Source organism: Anolis carolinensis, chromosome 2 (genome assembly GCF_035594765.1).
Source record: "Anolis carolinensis isolate JA03-04 chromosome 2, rAnoCar3.1.pri, whole genome shotgun sequence".
NCBI lineage: Eukaryota > Metazoa > Chordata > Lepidosauria > Squamata > Dactyloidae > Anolis > Anolis carolinensis.
Genome location: NC_085842.1, coordinates 292954731 through 292975039, shown reverse-complemented (window position 1 = coordinate 292975039; position 20309 = coordinate 292954731). Strand labels below are relative to the sequence as shown.

Here is a 20309-nt window from a genome sequence, read left to right as displayed (position 1 = left end):
CCATCCAGTCCAATCCCCTGCCCTTCCCAATAGACTCTGGCAAAAGCAAACTACTGCAGCCTCTCCTAACGTATGTGTTCTTCCTCATTAAAAACTTTTGCCATCTTGACCACACATTGATATCGTTTGGCCACGTGCTTCTAGGTTTTCATCTGCAAATCGTTCAAGGGTATGTCTCACTCTATGCTTCCATTAAAGTCATGGGGAAGATGTTAACAGGTAACTCCTATAGACAATTGGAAGGCTGTAGAAAAATGCAGAAATGGGTAGTGAAAAGAATTTTGCAAGAACCCATGGACAGTTCACAGCAAGGATTTCAAGAACAGAATAGGGAAAATAGAATAGCAAAATAATGGTTTAAATATGAGGCAGTAAAACTAAATATAGTTACCAGGTGGAGGAAAGTCAAAGTGGCTTTCTACCCATTGCAGAGATATAAAGAGCTGTAGAGAAAATATGTCAGTGAGGGCATGTTCTGAGAAGAAGAATGGATCTTCTTTTATATTACATTCTTGACCTGCAACCAGATTACTTGCTTAGCCGAGCCTCTGACACAGTAAAAAAATGAAGTTGCTCACTGAAACATAATAAAATGTAAATGAAAAATGTATTGTTTACTACCATAGTTAGTTTTATGACTTCTTTTCTTGATTGCAATAATTCATAAAGACTACAAAGTTGTCCTGATTCTTACTTTGAAAATATTTTTGCAAATGCCAGTCTATTTGAAAGACATGCATATATAATGGGACAGCAGAGCAGGTAGGATAAGGAGAGCAAGACAGGTTTTAGTAACTGTGTTTTCATTTTGAAATCAACTTGAATTGAACACAGACTACTGCTATCTTTTTCTGTTTTCTTAATTAAGAAATAACCAGTTTTACTTCAAAATGAGCTTGCCCTTGACCTATTTTCCCTTCCCTAGAGTTACTCTGGTTAATGACACATTTTAAAAACCTTTAGCCTGCAAAAATCTACAGGGAGTTAATACCTTGGAGGAGCTTTTCCCCCAAAGCAGTAAATCCAAGCAACACCCTTATCAAGATTTCTTCTTTGAAAAGCTATCCTCATTGTTTCATAGGCCTTGTGGGAGTTTGAAATTTCTTAAAGAATTAGCAAGGAGGGAGCATTAGCTCTCACATTCATCCTATGCACATGTTTTAGACGTTTAAGGGGAGTATAACATAACAGCTTGGTATTTATTAATGTGTGTGTGTGTGTGTGTGTGTGTGTGTGTGTGTGTGTGTCAGGAGTGACTTGAGAAACTGCAAGTCACTTCTAGTGTGAGCGAATTGCCCGTCTGCAAGGACATTGCCATGGGGATGCCTGGATGTTTTGATGTTTTTCCATCCTTGTGGGAGGCTTCTCTCATGTCCCCGCATGGGGAGCTGGAGCTGACAGAGGGAGCTCATCTGTGCTCTCCCTGGATTCAAATTGGCAACCTTCAGGTCAGCAACCCAACCTTCATGTCAGCAGTCCTGCTGGCACAAGGGTTTAATCCACTGCGCCACCGGGGGCTCCAATTTATTAGTTAATGGATACATTCTTATCTATCCCTTAAATGTGAACAGAACCTGTATAGCCTGCTTAAAAAAAACTGCAATTACTGGGTCATGATTGTTTATCAAGACATACTTGATTTATTAATCAACTATGTCTTGATAAACAATTATGAGCCATTAATCACAGGGTTTTTTTAAAGCAGACTGTGCTGGTTCCACTCACATTTTTGGGATAGGAATGTATCCATCTTAGGATGCCTGCAAAACTGTTCATTTGCTAGGAGGGTAATTTTTTGCTTTTTCCACTTTTCACAATGAAAAAAGAATATTTAAAGCTCAGGGAAAAAATGGATCACTGAGATGCATTACCAACTATAGTTCAGCTCAGGAACATGGTTTAGTAGGGTGCTTTTCTAGGTCATTGCAGAGACCTCAGTGAATAAATGATTACATTGTGACAAAGGATTCCATGGACAAGAAGAGGGGACAGCGGCAAACTTTGCCTTTGCATCCCACTTAGCACCTTCATATAATCAATACCTGTGATTCCATTTGACTTGGCAGATCAGGGAACATGTACAGTGTAAAAAATTAAGGTAGTTTGACACCTCTTAAATGGCCATGGCTCAGTGATATAGAATCCTGGGAGTTGTATATTTACAAGGTCACTGGCATTCTCTGCCAAAAAGTGTTGGGGCCTCACCAAACTACAAATCCCTGGATCCCATAGCATTGAGGCATCACAGTTGAAGTGGTATCAATCTCCCCTGGGGGCAGTGTGGAGAAATGGGTGTGTTGTTTTTGTGATGTGTGGTGTGGAAAGCATTTAATTTCATTGTGCAATGTGCAATGGCAATAAAGTTATTCTATTCTATTAATTCTACAATGTAGATGCACCCTTAGTTGCAGCACCAAGCTCCTTCCTATGCATGTCTACTGACAAGTGAATCCCAGTCTGAAGAGATTAAAACTATTTTGCATACACTTGGTACTTTAAAGACATAAATTTAATTTAACTCTCATTATAATAATGTGTAAGGTGTGTAATTAGTTGGAAGGAGCAAGAGCTCAAGAACACTTTAAATACTGTAAAATGCTGGGTTGATAGCCAAAATCCACAACACTTAGAAATAAGTCCCACTGAATCCAAAGTAATTTTGAATCACTGAAACTACTTGTGTTAAATTTGGCTGTACATCTTCAATGATTTATTTATCATTTGTCTGATTAATGAACTTTCTGGCTGGAGAAAGAAGGAACAGTCCAGCTCTTGCCACACTAATGCTTCTACTTTTTTAAAGAGCTCCGGTTTTTTGGATGGTTCTTTAAACCAGTTGTTAGTCAGTGGCAGAAGATACTCCCTCCACCAATGCAGCAGAGGGCTTATTTTGTGTTTCAGACAAAACTGAAGCTATCCATAATGCTGAATCTTTTTTGACAAAAAGACATCACCTAGAAATGAAGGCTGGAATCCTACATGGTATTTATGTATGGATTAGCAGCACAATTGCATTACTATACACTGAATTCCGATAGAACCCCATCCCCACTTACCAGGCAGGAGTCCCTGTCACTCAGGCCCCTTCCACACAGCTGTATAAAATCCAGATTATTTGCTTTGGACTGGATTATATGGCAGTGTAGATTCAGATAATCCAAAGCAGATAATGTGGATTATCTGCCTTAATAAGTAAAGATAAGGTAAAGGTTTTCCCTTGACGTTAAGTCTAGTCATGTCCAACTCTGGGGGTTGGTGCTCATCTCCATTTCTAAGCCAAAGAGCCGGCATTATCCGTAGACACCTCCAAGGTCATGTGGCTGGCATGATTGCATGGAGCACAGTTACCTTCCCGCCAGAGCGGTGCCTATTGATCTACTCACATTGGCATGTTTTCGGATTGCTAGTCTGGCAGAAATCTGCCTTGATATCCTGGATTATATGGCAATGTAGAAGGACCCTCAGAAAGCAACTAACCAATAGCCCCATCTCCTCCTGTGAGCAATTGACATTATGCCAGAATGAAGTGGGATCCCTCTCATAATTCCACCTCATGTTGGAGATTACACACAGGAGGAAGGTAGGGTGGGAATTGCAACAAGATACTTCCTAAATGACAAAGAATTGGACCCCTGCCATTGCAGCAGCTGCTGCCCAATAAGTAAGTGTTAGGGATTTTCATGATTCTTGTAATGCCTTTAAGATATGGCCTCGTTAGAGATTGTGAATACATAGCAGTTACGAGTACATAACTGCAGGTTACACACTCACAACTGCCAAATAGGATTCCAGACCTTTTCTTATTAATAAGAAAGACTTTTATGGTTTACTAGTGTTACAGACACATTTCATGTGCATACATTTCCTTTGCCACTTGACCCCACTATCCTTACCCTCAAACTAGGAAGTAACGTTTTTGAGAAGCTTTTTGTAGTAACAGGCTAGAATGGTTAGGTTTTTGTCCTGTAAAGCCATTGCCTTAATTCGCTATTAGAGTCCCCGGTGACACAATGGGTTAAACCCTTGTGCCGGTAGGACTGCTGACTTGAAGATTGGGTTACTGACCTGAAGGTTGCTGGTTAGAATCTGAGGAAAACACAGATGAGCTTTCTCGGTCAGCTCCAGCTCCATGAGGGGACATGAGAGAAGCCTCCCACAAGGATGGTAAAACATCAAACATCCTGGCATCCCCGGGGTGTCCTGGCAAACAGCCAATTCTCTCACACCAGAAGCAATTTGCAGTTTCTCAAGTCACTCCTGACATGAAAAAGAAATTCACTACTTTTCAATAGAATGGGAATGGTTTGCCTGCCTTTTGCTCATTGCTCAATACTGGAGGTATGTGCTAATCCAGTATGAACAATGTGAGAGAGGGAGACATGCTGCAGACAGGAAGGATTATTTTAATGTGTTTTCATATTGTCTCAGAATTTCCAAGATGCATTATCTAAATTGGCCACAGCAGAAAATATTTTGAAGTACAGTAGAGTTTCGCTTATCCAACATAAACGGGCCAGCAGAAGATTGGATAATAAGGAAGGATTAAGGAAAAGCCTATTAAACGTCATTACATTATGAGTTTACAAATTAAGCACCAAAACATCTTGTTTTACAACAAATCCACAGAAAAAGCAGTTCAATACACGGTAATGTTATGTAGTAATTACTGTATTTACAAATTAAGCACCAAACCTTGGCAATATATTGAAAAAATTTACTACAAATAAAGATAGAATTGCATAAAATGAACTTACCATAACAACATTGTTGGAAGTTAAATCCCTAAAAAGTTCAGTCCTGTGAAGATTTTTTAAAAAGAGAAACAGCTGTGGATCTGGGTGGGAGGCAGACTGCATTGGATAATACAGAATGTTGGATGAGTGAAGGATGGATAAGAGACTCAACTGTATAGTGTAAAAGCACAAAACAGCTGCAATAGCAGTAATGAGTTAGTAAAAAGTAATTTTGTATGTGACCACTTTAACAGGAACCAGTAATGATTAAAATAATGTTAAAAATAACATTCCAGCTCTGCTGCTTTAATATGCAGCAGAAAATAACCGCCTCATGTTGAAGAACAATTAAATTGCTCATCCAGTTACCTTTTGTACATGGAAGAGGCAGGCATTTTCATCTTGTTCTTCCCCTTAAGCAGCAAAATGCTTTACATGATGGGACAGCTTTCATTTATTATGTAACTGGCCAAAAGTGGGAAACTAAAACCAAAGCCAAAAAGAGTCTCTGCACATCTGTTTGTGTTTCAGTAATAGTATACAATAGTACACAACCAACTAAAACTCAAGCAGGAGTTATTCAAACCAAAGGACTTTATTTAAATAAATTTGCATTCAGTTCGTAGCTTTCTCTGACTTTCCTGCTCTGTTGTGTTGAGTCCCTTAATCTGTGTCTTCCCTTTGGGTCTCTAAGGGCCCTTCCACACAGTCATATAACCCAGAATATCCACAATATCTGCTTTGAACTGGATTATCAGAGTCCACACTGCCATATAACCCAGTTCTATGTGGCTTTAGAATCTATGTTGCAGAATTAATGCAGTTTGACACACCTTTAATTGCCAAGATTCAAGGCTATGGAATAATGGAAGTTGTAGTTTGGTGAGGTACCAGCACTCTGGCAGAGAAGACTAAAGACCTCATCTGTAGCATCAAACCATGACAGTTAAAATTGTGTCAAACTACAGTACATTAATTCCACAATGCAAATGCACCATTAATTTCTCTTCCTATCTGCTCTCGACTTGCCTATTTACTGCAACATGCATTGATACATTCATTATTGCCCTTCCAAATTGCCCTGCGGTCCTACCTTCAGCCTTTCTTTTAAATACTAATGCCAGTCATCATGCGAAGAAAGCCAGATTTCAGTCGTGTTTAAAATGTGATCATTACCCAGAACCTGTTGTTCTTTATCCAACAGCCTCTCTCATAAAATAAGCACCTCGGCAAAGTCCAATTGAAAGCTTTTAAAAGGTTTTATTTTCCCTGTACTTGGGTATGGCTACTTCTCTGCTACCATCTGTCTGCGGATAATCAGGCACAGCGACTGCCAACATTGACGTGGGCATTGACTCAGTAACATCTAGTACTGCCAGCTGTCATTAGCAAGCTGGAGGGGCTGTTGGTCAGACTCGCTGGCAACTTGATCTTAAGGATTTGTAATTGCCTTTTGCGATTGAATCTGCAACTTTGATATAACATCACAAATTCCTCATTGTTACCCATCCCCAATGGCCAATGCCTTGCATCACAAATAAACATCCTAATGAAAAAACAGAGTTTAGAGGAGGAAAATACTTTTTTTACTACAGCTCCCAAGATTGCCCAACTAGCATGACTATTGGTGAGTGTTCACACTGGCTGGGGATACTAGGAATTGTAGTCTCCCTCCTCCCCAAGCCCTGAGCTTTGGAAATGCCGGTTTTCAAAGAATTCAGCTACACATTGAATTTTCTTTTGTTTCCAGCAACTTAGATGATACACCAACGAGCCATGAGAATGATGAACACGATTTCTGTAGAACATTAATTCCATGGGTCCCTTTGGGGAGGGTTGAACCATAGCACTCTGGATAAATATTAGCACTAAATAGATAAGCTGGAGATGTTTTGTTTATTTTAAGAAGCACAGAAAATGAATGTATCATTCCTAGTGACATGGCCTTAAGGGGGCAATTGCTGGAAGCCATATAGTTTTATATTACAAGATACCCATCAGAAAACCAAGCCAGTAATAAATGCCCCCTCTTGGAGCCACACAGAGAAACTGGCTAGAGCTTTTTGTAGTTAAAAGCACAAGCTAGACATTGCCCAAAGGCAAGCTGCCAGCAGAATTTTGTGTTCACATTTAAAAAATTAACAACTCAGTGCAGGGAGGGGGGCATAGCTGGAAATGTGATGATGCCTCTAAAATGTTTTCAGGCTTAAACTGAAAGAAATGTTAAGTTGCAGATATGACCCTAGCCATTACTTCAAAAGTACATTAAGGTTTTGGGATTGAGTGTGCTTGTTTATTTATTCCACCTGGAAATCTGTAGGGCTACAAGAACACCATTTAATTTCCACATAGTAAGCGGCAGAAAGAGGCCTTTTTAACTTGGAAGGAAGGCTCCTAGAATGACAGAGCATTTTTATTATATTGTGGGAAGTCCAAACTTTGGCAGGTGCAACAGATATTTCAAACCCTGCACATTTCACAGATTGAAGGGAGGGTGCATCTACACTGTAGAATTAATGCAGTTTGACTGCACTTTAACTGCTAGGATTCAATGCTATGGAATCCTGGGAGTTGTGGCTTGGTGAAGTACTAGAACTGTTTTGTACAGAAACTAAAGACATTCTAAAACTATAATTAATATTATTAAGGGGACTCAGGGTGGCCTCACAACAGGCAGCAATTTGATGACAAACATATAATTCCAAAGATAACAATTGATGAATGATGTATCTTGTAAATCGCCTAGAGCATCGTGGATGGAGGGCGATTAATAAGTAATTAAATGATGAATGATGATGATGATGAATTACAATTAAAACCAAGTATTAAAACATCAATTATTAAAACATCAATTAAAATCATGCAAGTTCAAAATCATAGTCCAGCCCAGTCCATTAATCAATCACTTTAAATCATTCCCATTTTATTGCTACAGTTACTGCTCAAATGCTTGGTCCCATAACTATGTCTTAAGTTTTTTTCTAAAAGACAGGATGGAGAGAGCTGTTCTGATTTCATTGGGGAGTTCCATAGATGAGGGGCCACCACTGAGAAGGCCCTGTCTCTCATCTCCACCAGTTGCGCTTGCAATGGTGGTGGGACCAAGAGCAGGGAATCCCCCAACGATCTTAGCCTTCAAGGTGGATCATAGAGGGAGATATGTTCAGACAGGTAAGCTGGGCCAGAACTATTTAGGGCTTTATAGGCTAAAGTCAGGACTTTGAATTGTGCTCAGTAGCAGATTGGCAGCCAGTGGATCTGACGTAACAGGGTGTGTGTGTTCCCTGTACGCCACTCCGGTAAGCAATCTGGCTGCTGCCCCTTCGACTAATTGAAGCTTCTGAACAGTCTTCAAAGACAACCCTACATAGAGCACGTTACAGTAATTTATTTGGGATGTAACAAGAGCGTGGAGCACCATGACCAAGTTAAACTTCCCAGGGTATGGGTGCAACTGGTGCACAAGTTTTAATTGTGCAAAAGCTCCCCTAGCCACCGCTGAGACCTGGGGTTCCAGGCTCAGCAATGAATCTAGGATCACTCCCAAGCTTTGAACCCGTGTCTTCAGTGGGAGTGTAACCTCGTCCAGCACAGTCTGTAACCTTATGGCCTGCCTTATGACTGACCAGGAGAACCTCTGTCTTGTCTGGATTCAATTCCAATTTGTTCACCTTCATCCAGACCGTCACAACTGCCAAGCACCAGTTCAGGATCTTAACAGCCTCCTTAGTAACGGGTAGAAAAGAGTGATAGAGCTGAACATCATCTGCATACAAATGACATCAAACTCCAAAGCTCTAGATGATCTCTCCTAACGGCTTCATGTAGATGTTAAGCAACATGGGGAACAGTACTGAGCCTATAACACCCACAATTACATAGAATTGTGCCATGACAGTTAAAGTGCAGTCAAACTGCATTAATTTCACCCCCTTATATCTTTTCCCCACTGCTGAGTTAACTCTGTGCAAACTACTTTTGCACATTGAACTTAGTCGGCAGTAACTGAGGTAACCTAAGGACAAGGGAGAGAGTGGGATAAGGAGAGAGAAACTGGGACATTTTAAATCCCATTGGAAAAATTGGATTTTATTTATTTATTTTGCATTTTGTATTTTATTCATTTATATAGCACCTTTCTCCCAGCAAGGGGATTCAAGAAGGTGATCAACATAAACTGTACAAATTTAAAAACAATAAAAAGCATAAATACAAACATAAATCTGAGATTTTAAAAACAATTCAACAATTTAAAGAGTTAAAACATTAGACATCAAAATATTAACATTCATTAAAAGACTACAGTAGAGTCTCAGTCAACCAGAATGTAAGCAACCAGAATGCTCAAGAAAATGGCATAAAAATCAAAGAAATAATTTACTATTGTCATATGAAACGTGAAACAGCTTTACATAGGCCTGTTTGTATATTAAAAACCTGGCAACCCTAGCATTAATGTCTATGTCTTTCCCAGCTGAAGTTAGACATATAAACTGAGGCAAAGGGGTCAGACCTGTTATACTCTCTATGAATTATTTGTGTGACCCAGTGGGTGGGGAAACCATAAGGAAGAGACTGCATCTGCTAGTTAAAGTCAGGAAAACAGAGAGAGAGAAATGGAGAAGAGTAGGGCTGCCAAGGGTCGGAATTAGGCCTTTGTCACTTACAAATTTCTTATAGTAGACTTTGCATTATAAACTTATATCTATTTTACTCTTTATTGAGCACCTTTGGGTTGCCTATAATAACTATTGAGTTAACTAAGAATAGTTAAGAATAACTAAGATTCCTGCGAGTAAGTTTTATGCTGGTGCATTTTGGAAAACTGTATATGTGCTTGAGTCAGAATTATATATGCTGCATTATTGCATCTTAAATTAACACTGCAAACTGCTTAAAATGTTATGATTGTATTCGCAGTGTTCATTTCTAAATGGCCCAGTGGAAGCCAAGGAACTACAGTAGTACATTGCCAGTCCCTGACTGTGTCTCTGATCAAGATGAACCTTTGACATTAAACTGCTTTCAATCCATTGCTGCTCCCTCCCTCCTTTGAACCACTAAAGGGATTGGAGAGTTATTTTCCTTTCAGGAAGCCGATTCCTTGTTGTATTAACTTCATCAACTACTTCCTCTTCTCTAATCTCTTTAAAACGTGATTATTGCACTAAGCATACAATTAATCTCACTTGGCCTGTTTTCAGTCAACCATTCTAAAGCTTCATTTGGGCCAATGCAATTACTACGTGTTCCTCTTTCTGATATACACACAGCTCTGTAACTTGCCCCAGGATCTGTACAAAATAAATGGAGAAAGACATTAGTTGCCTGTACTAAAGACAGCATTGAATCCCATTCTGGAGAAGAGGCTGGAGTGCTCACATCAGAACATCTCAGTCTAACACAGATCTGCATTGTGGCAGTGTGATGTTGTTCAGACTTTGACCTTCTGTTATTTAGACCAGGGCTTCATAAACCTTTCCACTTGTGACCCCTTTACATCTGAGAAAAAATTATTTGACCCCCAGGTATGTGTGTATGGGTGTGTGTGTGTGTGTATGCATATGTATTAAAAATTGAACATTTACTGAAAACAAATCAGCATTTGAAAGGCTTGCTAAACAGGCTGAGTTTCCTTTTTATGAAGCACAACAGATTTGTGTAAATGTCTAAAACAGCCACTAGGTGATGTTACTTTTACCCAATTTTTCAGGGCTCCTATACTGAGCTAAAAGGACCCTATTTGGGGTCAGAACCCACAGTTTAAGAAGCAATGTTAAACCAGCAGTGGAAATAATAATATACAATATACTTATTTATATTCCGCTCTATCTCCCCGAGAGGACTCAGAGCGGATTACAGAATACATATACAGCATACATTCAATGCTGTTATACAATTAACAACAAAGACAGACAGTACATAGACCGAGGCAAGGTTTCCTCTTTTTTCGTCTCTGGCATCTGGAGGCTATGCTTGACTCGACCATGGAGAGGTGCTGTTGTTCGGTATTTCCATGCTGAGGAGCCTGTTGTCTGTGGATGCCTTCCTGATCAAGTTGCCGGCATGTCTTCAGGGCACCTTATTACCTCCCTGCCAAAGCAGTACCTATTTATCTACTCATATTCTGCACCCCTACACAAATCTTGCACCTCTATACATATTCCTGAACTACAGCTCCAACATTTCTCATCACTCTCTATTCTAGCAAGGACTGATGGAACTTGTAGTCTAAGAACATCTGGAGGGCTATATTAGTCCCATTCCTGTATTAAACATTTCAGCTTTTCGCTCATAGTGCATTTTTTGCGATAGATGGAAAAGTTGATTTTCATATTCTTGTTGAAATTATCCATGAAATTCATTGCAAGACAAAATATACCTTGCCTCAGACACTCACACATCAGAATATATACCCCCAATGTCTTGTTTACATATAAACAAAGGCAAGATGCTAAAATATCTACTGTACAATAAAAAAGTTATAGAAACATGTTTTCATCTGTGGGGAAAATCTGTACAATGCATATGTGAAGCTTGCTTCCAAAAAGCGCCAAATTCATTTGAAGAAATTTTACAGGGTTTGAAAAAATGTGCTGCAGATATACATTCTTTTGCTATAAAATGCAATTTTACATGCCCCGTGCTGAGGTGATTTGCTACATTTTGATAGTTTTGATCTGTGTATAATATTCTACTCCTAGCCAACAATTTATTTACACCTATAACAAATTTTCCATTTTTTAAAATTATTTGGTACCTTTTGAAAACAAACTCACATATGTAGGGAAAGTATATAAATGTTGTCTTTTACTGGGATAATTGTTTATTGCTCTGTTACTGTTATTTGTTTGTTTTATCGGGCCAGGCCCCATGTAAGCTGCCCCGAGTTCCTTCAGGGAGATGGGGCGGGGTATAAAAATAAAGTTGTTATTATTATTATTATTATTATTATTATTATTATTATTATTATTATTATAAATGTACAAATTGGGATGTATGGAACAAAAACAAAGTTTCACAATCTGATGAGAACCAAGGATGCAACAAGATCAAGACAAATTTTTCACATTCCTAGACTTTGTACAAATTACTTTTTTTTGGCCAAACAAGGGACAGAGAACAGACGGTATTTTCCCTGGGGAAGATTTTGAACCTATAAAGGTTGAAGCACATGCAGAAATCCGACATTGGCAGATTTCCCAACATGGAGATGCAATGATGGAGAAAGTTAAACTTATTAGATTTCTAAATGCATCAAGTTTAAGTTCTAAATACACCAAGGAACTATCCAATGCAGGGGTCCCCAAACTAAGGCCCGTGGGCCACATGTGGCCCATCGAAGCCATTTATCCGGCCCCCACAGCACAAAGGCAGAAGGTGGTCGGGTTAATGGCCAAGGGGTCTCTTCTTCTAACCCTCTTTTATTATATTATTATTATTATTATTATTATTATTATTATTATTATTATTATTATTATTGTATGACACAGCAAACAAGATAGATATGCTGGATTTCGTTTCACAAAATCACAAGTTGAACACTTCCCAAGTGTCTACGACTGTGTGATGTATTTTCGGATGATGCGTGCAGATCCCAGTCGGGTGGCCTTTTGCAGTTGGCAGATCATACTTTTGTCAATGTCTATTGTTTCCAAATGCTGGCTGAGATCTTTTGGCACGGCACCCAGTGTGCCCATCACCACCGGGACCACCTGCACTGGTTTCTGCCAGAGTCTTTGAAGTTCAATCTTGAGGTCCTGATAGTGGCTGAGTTTTTCCTGTTGTTTTTCGTCAATGCGACTGTCACCTGGGATGGCAGAATCAATGATCCAAACCTTTTTCTTTTCCACAACTGTGATGTCTGGTGTGTTGTGTTCCAGAACTTTGTCAGTCTGGATTCAGAAGTCCCACAGTATCTTTGCGTGCTCATTTTCCAATACTTTTGCAGGTTTGTGATCCCACCAGTTCTTTACTGCTGGGAGGTGGTACTTGAGGCATAAGTTCCAATGAATCATTTGCGCCACATAGTTGTGCCTCTGTTTGTAGTCAGTCTGTGCGATTTTCTTACAGCAGCTGATATGATCAATTGTCAGCTCACTCCAGCCGCTTCCAAATGAACACAAGAGGCTTGCTCTGTTGTCACTTAAAACTTTACTGAAGAACACTTTGACACACATAAAGGCGAGATTGATGGTCGGCCCAGCAAGATTCCCTTATATACTCTCCCCCCATATTCAAAGTAGTCATTCCCGCCTAGAGAAAACCCCCGCGCAATTCTTCCCGCTCGCACATCAGCCGTTTCCCTTCAGAGCTGGGAGCCGCAGGTGCCTTATCAGTTCTTTATGTAAGCGTCCTTGATTTCTGGCGCCAGAGTACAGGCCCAGAAATTATGGTCCTCACAATCAATGGTTTCGTCGGTTTCCTTGCACAGTCTGCATTTTGGGTCATCAGCTGATTTTTCGATCTTGGCCTTAATTGCATTTGTTCTGATGGCTTGCTCCTGGGCTGCAAGGATCAGGCCTTCTGTCTCCTTCTTCAGGGTCCCATTCGTGAGCTATAGCCAGGTCTTTTCCTTATCAACTTTTCCTTCAATTTTGTCAAGGAACTTTCCATGCAATGTTTTGTTGTGCCAGTTGTCAGCTCTAGTTTGTAGTGCGGTTTTCTTGTACTGGTTTTTTGTCTGCTGTGCTTTGAGGAGTTTCTTATTTTTGACTTCAATTAAAGCAGGTTCTTCACTTTGCTTTACATATTCTGCCAGGGCATGTTCTTCTTTTTGACTGCTTGTTTTACTTGTAAGAGTCCTCTGCCCCCTGATCTTCTAGGCAGATATAGCCGGTCAACATCACTGCGAGGTTGTTGTTGTTGTTGTTGTTGTTGTTGTTGTTGTTGTTATTATTATTATTATTATTATTACTCTGTGGCCAACTATAGCCCTGCCCTCCAACGGTCTGAGGGATCGTGAACTGGCCCCCAGTTTTAAAAGTTTGGGGACTCCTGATCCAATGTGTTGGAACCAGTTACTTATGTAAGTTCAGAACTTTGGACAGTTCCTTTAAGCTTCGAGCTGAAACTTGGTATGAATCCACTGTCCCTCTGAAACAGAAGCCATCAACAACTACTGCTGTCAAGAAAAAGATGGGAGCCTTATCAAAGGAAATATCCATTACCCAGAATTCCTTCTTTTCAGTGTTTTTGTACTCAAGAACAGAAGTTGTACAGCATTTGTTGTTGCTGCTGCTAGTGCTGCTGTTGATTTGTTACATTGCTTCTTCTCAGCAATAAATTATTATGGGATACAAAGTGTTCTGGCATTTTCAGACAATTAACCGACTATTCCACAAGCCAATCTGATTGTGTAAATTGCTTCCCAGTCTTTCTCAATTATTCATGTCCTGTTCTCCACCCGGTGCCAAAAGAACACATTTTTTAAAAAAATGTAACACTCAACAATAAAGTTTTTATAAGAAGACATAGCATTACAAGCTATAATCTAATGAATAGATGTGAAGAATTACATGTTCCAGTGATGAAATAAATTGCCCTATTAACACTTAATCTTATTTCATCAATATTTGATTTGTAGCAATCACTGAAAATAAATGTCCCCGCAGTCCAATGATTTTAAAATTACTTCCATAACAGTATTTCCACGTTTTCATCAAATGTCATTATTTCTGCATTGTTGCTACTTATGATCCTAGACTTCTTATGTCAGTAAGTAGTTTGGTCGTTAAAAGTTTGTGTAGTGTTTCCTAGTTCAACAACAAGGGAACTTTCAGCTTTATGTCTGTTAAATATATGTTCAATTTCTTAAACAACTCATATTTCTGGGAATTGTTATTAGGTAGAATCTTGGCTTTTCTGAAATTGACATCAAAGCACTGAGAAATCCGAAGTGAGGCTACAAGTAAACAAAAAAAAATTATTTATTACATCACTTCTACCCCGCCCTTCTCACCCATCAGGGGATAGATTTGGAAACCCAATCATAGCTCTCCTAGGTTGTACTGGTTGGGATTGTTTCTCCAACACAGGCTGGACTTACACTGTCATATAATCCAGATTTTCAGAGCAAATAATCCACATTACCTACTTTATATTGGACTATGTTAGTTTCCACTGCCAGTTCAAAACAGGTAATCTGGATTTTATGTGGCAGTGTAGATGGGGCCACAGTGGTTTCCAAACTTTGATTTTCCTGGTGTTTTGGACTTCATTTCCCAGAATGCATAACAGCTGCTGCCTGGAGTTTCTGGAAGCTGAGGACGATCTGGACGATCAAAGTTTGGGAAACACTGATCTAAAATAGAAGAGATTTCAAAGCAAAACATGCAATAAAACTGCATTTAAACCAATTTTAATTGCACAATAATAGAAGCCTTTGTGTTCTCTAGAACTCTTCAAGTTCTTTTTAAAAAGTTTGTCACAGGGACCATGGAAGTTTTCTATAAAATAGGCTAGATGTTTAACCCATGACATCTGTGATTAAACTGTGCCCCAAGTTGGAGACTGCAGACCCAATGGTTCAGTGATTTGGTACCAGGAGGCATTTAGCAATAATAATGGAGACAACAAGCAACACATATACCTGCCTTTTGCCTTAGGCAAAACTTAAAGGTTTTTGAGGTGGTTTATAGTAGCAGTACAAAGAAATAATTTTGGTTATATCTAAGATAGTGTACTAGATGCAACAGCAAATTGAGGGCAAATATACATAAAAAATGTAGAGCCAAATATATTAATACAGACTAGAGAAAATCTTTCTCAGGATCTACAAATGGAAAAAACCAATCACAGAACCACTGAGTCTACATTCTCCGTCTTAAGGAACAGTTTAACCACAGATTTCAAAATCTTTCTCCAGTAATGGGATCGCCAGAAATTAGAGCCAACCTGATGGCTTTATGCTTTCAACTTGCTTCCAAGTTTTGGTGATACTAAGGCAAACCTTATAATCACCTTATAACCAAGGTGAAAGAAGAAAGTGCAATAGCTGGGTTACAGTTAAATATCAAGAAAACCAAGATTGTGGCTACCAGACTGACTGATAACTGGCAAATAGAGGGAGAAAACGTGGCGGCAGTGACAGACTTTGTATTTGTTGTATTTTGTTCTGCTAGAGATCCATAGGAAGTATACAGCTTGACAATATCTGTTTCATTAAATAAAGGACCATTAAAACTCAAGACAGCTTCCTTCCTTCCAGGTTCCCATACAGAAGTGAACACTTGTTACCTTTTCTCCTCCTGACTTCTCTCTGTAAGGTAGCTACTTTACCAACAATGCTCTTCATATGCTTATCTTTTCTCAAAAAGGTTTCCTTTATAGTTCTACTTAGCATGACATGTGTCCATCCCAAGCTGTGAATAAGAATGCCAGCTCTTTGGGATAAGATAAAATAGAGTGAACTTGGAAGAAGAGCCCTCGGTGGCACAGCGGGTTAAACTGCTGAGCTGCTGAACTTGCAAATCAAAAGGTTGGCAGTTCAAATCTGTAGCAGGGGTGAGCTCCTGCTGTTAGTCCCAGCTTCTGCCAACCTGGCAGTTCAAAAACATGCAAATGTGAGTAGATCAATAGGTATCAATCTGGCAGAAAGGTAAAGGTGCTCCATGCAGCCATGCCAGCCACATGACCTTGGAGGTGTCTACAGGCAACACTGGCTCTTCGGCTTAGAAATGGAGATGAGCACCAACCCCCAGAGTTGGACATGACTAGATTTAATATCAGGGGAAAACCTTTACCTTTACCTGGAAGAGATGAAGTGAGAATTGCTGTTGTTGTTATTGTTGCGTGTCCCCTTTCCAAATTATGGCAGCCCTAATGCAAAGCTTTCATAGAATTTTCTGGGATTTTCAGAGAGGGTTTGTTGTAAATTATTTCAGCTTTCTTATGTTTAAAAACTGAGAAAGCATCTTGCATTATGAAAGACATTGGGGCACAGTAAGCAACATTGTGTGTGAGTGCGCGCCTCTAAGGTTTGTCTTTTTTTTTTTTTTGCTGATTCTTGAAAACAAACCCCTCTGATCCCTCTGTTGACAATATTTAAATATTGTTGTTTTCTAACCACTCCCTCTAGTGGTAGGAAAGAGTTAAACCAGTCTGTTCCAAAAGAGGCATGATGACTCATAACTTTCTCTGTTGCTACACTAGAATAAGGCTCTCATTTTTGCAAGAAAATTTGGACTCTGGAGAATGTGGAAAAGCTGTTTAATGAATCACCAAATCCCTAATGTAATTGTTTCCCATGTGTTTTGAAGCAGTTTGTGATTCAGATATGCTAGTGCTGCAGTTGCTCAGCATTATTTTTATTATTTACCAGCGATGCCCAGGTTAAGGATTCTGTAATGATAATTATTAGAAATAGTCATTGTTTGGTTTTGGGTGTTATGAATCCATTACAAAATGTATAAAGATGTGGGTAAACTACAACACCCAACATTGAGGGTCAATTCCCCCAAAACCATGCTAGTAGTCAAAGTTGGTCATGTTGGGTATGTGTGCCAAATTTAGTCCAGGTCCATCGCTGGTGGGACTCACAGCACTTTCTTCAAATGGGAGCCATCTTGGAAAATAGTCACAAAAACAGATACTGTACATACTTTGATTTTTATTTATTTAGATATAGATTTTATTCTTCATTGTATGATATCAGTCAATTGAAGGTCATGCAATGAACAAGATAATGTCATGCCACCATATATATGACATCATGTTTGGCATCATCACATCCCCCAGGGCAAACTAAGCCCTTCTGTTAAACCTCTTATTGGGGAAAAGCCAATAGTCCCCAGTGCTTGAACTCATGGCTTTGTGTATTCATACAGTGTAATGTTGCAGGAACACCTTTTGTTATAATCCAAATTGAACAAATCCTCAGTTACGACGGTATGTGCTTATGTATTCAGACAGATGAATCCTTAAAAGTCCAGAATATCAAGGCAGAAAATCCTTCATTTTCTGCTTTGAACTGGGATACATGGCAGTGTGGACTCAGATAACTCAGTTCAAAGCAGATATTGTGAGATTTTCTGCCTTGATATTCTGGGTTATATGGCTGTGTAGAAGGGCCTTCAAATGGGTGTAGCAGGGAAAAGGCAAACTGTTTCTTGAAGTGCAAAGAAAGTTAATTTATGCAATAGTATTTCTTACTTGACAGATCAGATTTGGTTCTAAATATGTGATCTGGAACCATTATCTTCCAAAGGCAAAGAGACATATGGTATTTTCTCTGTGGGATACATTGTAGCTAGAAATAATGCAATGAGTCAAGTGGGCCTAAATTTGAGGAACTGTCTGGCAAGTCAAATTGCTGTGAAGTAAGAGCTAATTCGGGTATCCGGTAAGCAAACACATGGACATTTCCCATGGGTACAGCTTGAGAAAGCATGCAGTGGATTGCTTTCTTGAAAGTCTATTGTGCAAGGGCTGGTAAATGATGGTTGGGCAACAATGTCACTGCTCCTTAAATTGTGGTTTTGCCAATGGCAAATGTTCTTTTTGGATTCAGAGACACAAGCAAGTCCCCCAATCAGCCATTAGGAACTCCCAGCTAGAATGACTGCAAGGGATGCCACACAGGCAAGGTCCGTAGCACCTTTACCAGTCCCAGTCTAACATAAAGCTGAACTGTCTCAACTTATGTAGACACCTCAATTAATTAACCACTTTGTTTTACTGAGGTGTCACATCACCCAGGCGTATCACTTTAAGATAAAATTGAATTAGAAAATCTCAACATGACAATTTAAAACAGTAATGTTTAGCCTCTTGCAGGCTTTCCAAAAAGTATAGTTTATAGAAATGACAGTTTCTGTTATTTCTTCTCCAAAGCCAATCTTTATAGGAGACAAATTTCTTAATTTAAGTGTGGCACAATCACAGATAAGTTTGAAAAATGTGAGACTAAATTTGAGACAAGGTTCAAAGCCATATCTTAATGGCCCAGCTCTGAAAATTGTGTTTAAAAGCCAACACACTGTCAGAAGATAGAAATAATGAAGAGTGGTGGTTCTTTGTTTTCTTCATATACATATGTATTTGGTCAGCACTGGATATACATTTTGTTTCATATATCTGAAATTAGGAAGTGGGCTTCTTGTCCAAGATGGTGATAATCCTATAGTGTGGTGCCTTAACAAGATCCAAATCCTTTTGCAGTTGGCAGATTGTCATTTTGTCAATGTCTATTGTTTCCAAATGCCGGCTGAGTCTTTTGGCACGGCACCCAGTGTGCCGATCACCACCGGGACCACCTGTACTGGTTTCTGCCTGTACTGGTTTATTATTATTACTACTACTACTACTACTACTACTACTACTACTACTACTACTACAGAGGTCACTTTATGTTTCTTATATTTCTTATGTTTATATTTAGTTAATTGCTATGCGGATAACATTAAATTCTGAATGTTTAAAGATCAATTAATATCTATTGTGTATAATTGTTTTTCCATTATCACTGCAGATCAATTCTAATCATAGTTCCCATGAGGGCTTTAAACTTGCTACAGCATGCTGTCTCTGTAGTATACATACTTTTATCTGGAAGTGGAAGGATTGTTCACTCCTTATATATCTCATTACTGGGTTTACATGAAGGAAAAGTAGTTTTCCCATTACAACTTAATCACAAGCTGGAAATAGAATTAATGCTTCCTTGAATGCTAATCTCCACAAAGATCCATAAGACACGCTTCAGAGAAAAAATGTTTAGGCTAGGTGTGTAAATATAGACCATAACATTGTTTCCCTTTCAGAAATTAGCAAAAATATAGTGGCTTCTTCAAAAACAGTCTTTGCCTTTTTTTTTCAGTTGATAATTAAACTCTGACATACATTGATCAAAGGGGAGGGGGGCATCTTTAATATATCCAGATTTTTATCCAGCATAATAAGTATGAAGATTTTATCAGTTTTATCACTCTATCACACAGATTCAGACATGCTCATCCTTCAACAAGGGACTACAGTGGCACAATGGGTTAAACCCTTGTGCTCGACTGAACAACTGACCTAAAGCTTGGCGGTTTGAATCCGCAAGATGAGATGAGCTCTCGTCTGTGAGCTCTAGCTTCCCTTGTGGGGACATGAGAGAAGCCTCCCAGCATCTGGGCATCTCCTGGGCAACATTCTTGTAGTTGGCCAATTGTCTCACACCAGAAGCGACTTGCAATATGTTCGCTTCTGAGATGATTTTTAAAAATCCTTCAACAATTAGACAATTGTGTCCAGCAGTTTCTTTCATTTATTTCAGGTCCTTTTAAAATAATTTTTATTTATAGATTTGCCAATCAAAATGTATAAGTATACATTCTTTCTTCTTTTTATACTGTTGTAAACAAAGGAATATAGCATATTGTATACATTCCAACAGTAAAAGAAAAAATATCAAACACATTTTTAAGGATATCTCTTATCATTTTTAACTTTCCATTACAACTTGTACTACATATATCTCTACTACACACCTTTTATCTACTTATAAGTGTTTTATTTCATTATTATTATTATTATTGTGGTTATTGTTGTTGTTATGCCTTTTTCTCCTCTTCCCTTTCCCCTTATTTTGTG

At 39.0% G+C, this 20309-nt stretch overlaps 1 long non-coding RNA gene across 2 annotated transcripts in view; it reads right to left on the bottom strand.

The window, feature by feature from the left end:
- LOC134296739 (uncharacterized) overlaps nt 1–5174 on the bottom strand; it is a 33324-nt gene extending 28150 nt beyond the window's left edge. For both annotated transcript variants that reach the window (XR_010003580.1, XR_010003581.1), the window contains exon 1: nt 4755–5174. This is a non-coding gene — a long non-coding RNA (uncharacterized LOC134296739). The remainder of the gene's footprint in view (nt 1–4754) is intronic.
- Between the last annotated feature and the right edge of the window lie 15135 nt (nt 5175–20309).